Here is a 3,324-nt window from a genome sequence, read left to right as displayed (position 1 = left end):
GATAGTCCTGAGGGGAAAAAAAGTGCAAAAATCAAGAAGGCTTCATACCTACATCTAGAGACTATCCAGGTAAGGCACTGGCGTTTGATTATGAGAACAAATTAATTGAAGACTTTCTACAATCGAGAATGAACAGGTAACTGTTACTAACTTATTCTAATAATAATCTTTGAATTTACTTAATTCTAGTAGCAATTTTCTCACAATGTACTTGCATATAGTGATACGTACATTTGGAAGTGTGCCGAAGCAAGCGTATCTCGCTTAGATGCTTATATACTATTAACGGGAGGTGAACTCAGTGACGATGTAGGTTCTAAACAATTGTGTTATTGTTTGTTTGATGTTATATATAAAATAATTTATATTAACTATTTTATTCATTCATGGTAAATTTTGTAGGCGATCGATGCATTTGTTATTTGGCTTTGTAACAAGATTGAAACAACTAATAGTTATGATCGAAAGATACATGTCACAAGACCTTGGCTTGCAGTAAGTATATCCTTGTTTTTTTCACTAATTGGTGGATATTATTATTATGTTATCCCACAATGTTGATATTATTGCATCTTTTAGCAAGCATTTCTAGAAGGAAATCTTGAAATGGTGGCAAAACGAATGAAGGAAAATGTTTCTCAGCAGAAGTTCTTGGAGTGTGAAAGAATTCTGATCCCGATTGTCAGCTCCGGACATTGGCACCTGGTAGAGTTAGTGAGAGAGGAGAAAAAATTCTATCACTACTCCTCAATCAACTCCCCCATTTATACCGCCGATGCTGCGAAATTTAGAAATAAGTTTATGAGTTTCATTGAGAGTAATTGGGGATTGGGGAAATCGGAGCCTCATGGTCTTGTGTCAGTTGCCGTGCCACAACAAGGACCGTAAGTGTTTCATGCATTTCTAATTTAATTGTTCATTTTTTTGTTTCATTGTCATTTTCAATATTGTAATATTTTTCCCTTAAATGCAGAACGTTAGATTGCGGGATCTTTATGATTGAATTCATTAACAGCATTGTCGAAAAACGGTCGATAACAATTTCAAAAGGAGATTGTGCAAAATATAGAGCAAGGTTTTGTGCTGCTCTTTTGTATGCACGCGATTCACCTTTTTTGTAAATATTATTTTAATTTTCTCCAAGGTTTTTGTTGTGTATTCAATGTTGTAAGTATGTTCATGTTGTTAATATGTTGTTAATTGTTTTGCGTGTACATTTACAGACAACTACGTTGTTGTTGTGTGTTGTAAGTATTTTCATGTTAAATGAGAAGTAAGCTAGGGCTAACATAGCCACCAGAGCAAAAACTTGTGATAGAAATAACGCCAGCCAGCAGTAGAACTAACTCGAGAAGGGATAGAACTAACAGGAGGTCAGCTAGAACTAACAAGCGTGAGGTAGGGCTAACATGGCCACCAAAACGAACACTTGTGCTAGAAATAACGCCAGCCCGCAGTAGAACTAACTCGAGAAGGGATAGAACTAACAGGAGGGCAGCTAGAACTAACAAGCAGTGAGGTAGGGCTAACATGGCCACCAGAGCAAACACTTTTGCTAGAAATAACTCCAGCCCGCAGTAGAACTAACTCGAGAAGGGATAGAACTAACAGGAGGGCAGCTAGAACTAACAAGCGTGAGGTAGGGCTAACATGGCCACCAAAACGAACACTTGTGCTAGAAATAACGCCAGCCCGCAGTAGAACTAACTCGAGAAGGGATTGAACTAACAGGAGGGCAGCTAGAACTAACAAGCGTGAGGTAGGGCTAACATGGCCACCAAAACGAACACTTGTGCTAGAAATAACGCCAGCCCGCAGTAGAACTAACTCGAGAAGGGATAGAACTAACAGGAGGGCAGCTAGAACAAACAAGCAGTGAGGTAGGGCTAACATGGCCACCAAAACAAACACTTATGCTAGAAATAATGCCAGCCCGCAGTAGAACTAACTCGAGAAGGGATAGAACTAATAGGAGGGCAGCTAGAACAAACAAGCAGTGATGTAGGGCTAACATGGCCACCAAAACAAACACTTGTGCTAGAAATAACGCCAGCCCCCAGTAGAACTAACTCGAGAAGGGATAGAACTAACAGGAGGGCAGCTAGAACTAACAAGCTGTGGGGTAGGGCTAATATGGCCACCAAAACAAACACTTGTGAAACAAATAACGCCAGCCCGCAGTAGAACTAACTCGAGAAGGGATAGAACTAACAGGAGGGTAGCTAGAACTAACAAGAAGTGAGGTAGGCCTAACATGGCCAACAGAACACACACTTGTGCTAGAAATAACGCCAGCACGAAGTAGAACTAACTCGAGAAGGGGTAGAACTATTCAGGAGGGCAGCTAGAACTTACATATCCAATAGAACCAAAACTTAAACTAGAACTTAAAGTTATCTGGAGGTGGAAATAACACGAGATCAGCTAGAACTATCACATTGAATCTAGAACTAACATAGTCATTAGAACACAACTAGAACTAACATAGGCATTAGAACCCACATTTAAACTAGACCTTGCGTTATCTAACACGAGAATGGGTAGAACTAACACGGAAACGGCTAGAACTAACATATTCAATAGATCCAACACTTAAACTAACATTATTCACTTGCACTTGGCTGTGTAGGTTACCGAGATATTATAGGTTTGACTGCATTCATTGTTTTTGCATAGTTCCCAAGGTTGAAGAGTTAACTCACCTTGCAAAAGTGCAGTCCTAAGGAGGAGAGTTAAGATAACGTGGTCCGGAACCTATCCTCACATCCCACGCGGCAACATCACCATCCCCAAAGCCTGTTCAACCCCAGGATAGGATTGATTACCTTTTCTTCGGCGCAATCTTTTTCGGATCCCCCTATCGCCGACTCTCTGTAGACTCTTCCTCATTTATAAACCCCATACTTTTACCCTCTCCCCTACCCTTCAAGTTCCCCTGTATATATGGCGTTGTAAATTCATGGCTAGTTCCTGTACATCCGATGAAGGTCATTGCCTGCCTGGGACGCACGCTGATGTGGATCTTGGATATCCCTCACGCTGATGAAGATGTTATCCCCATTGTCTTTGCTCTTAGTTCCATCAGTGGGTGAATATACCTGGCTCCCTTCAAAGAGTTTGTACATTAACGCCCAGTTAAGATTCATAAGCGCATGGAATACGATCAATTCAGATGGGTCATGCGTGAATCACTTGGGGAGGCATGCAAATGCTGGAGAGAATTGTCCTCTGGCATACGTTAACACTCTATAGCTATACAGTGTTAACGTAAGCCAGAGGACTATCTTTTTGCTAGCATTTGCATGCCTTCCTAGGTGATTCACG

General features: G+C 40.9%; 1 long non-coding RNA gene across 1 annotated transcript; it reads left to right on the top strand.

Moving 5' to 3' along the window:
* LOC109824958 lies at positions 852–1,191 on the top strand. The gene is made up of 2 exons (XR_002242858.1): positions 852–884; positions 974–1,191. It is a non-coding gene; the product is annotated as an uncharacterized LOC109824958 (long non-coding RNA).

This window comes from Asparagus officinalis, chromosome 10, assembly GCF_001876935.1.
Source record: "Asparagus officinalis chromosome 10, Aspof.V1, whole genome shotgun sequence".
In the NCBI taxonomy this organism is placed as follows: domain Eukaryota; kingdom Viridiplantae; phylum Streptophyta; class Magnoliopsida; order Asparagales; family Asparagaceae; genus Asparagus; species Asparagus officinalis.
This window is presented reverse-complemented; position numbering and strand designations above follow the sequence as displayed.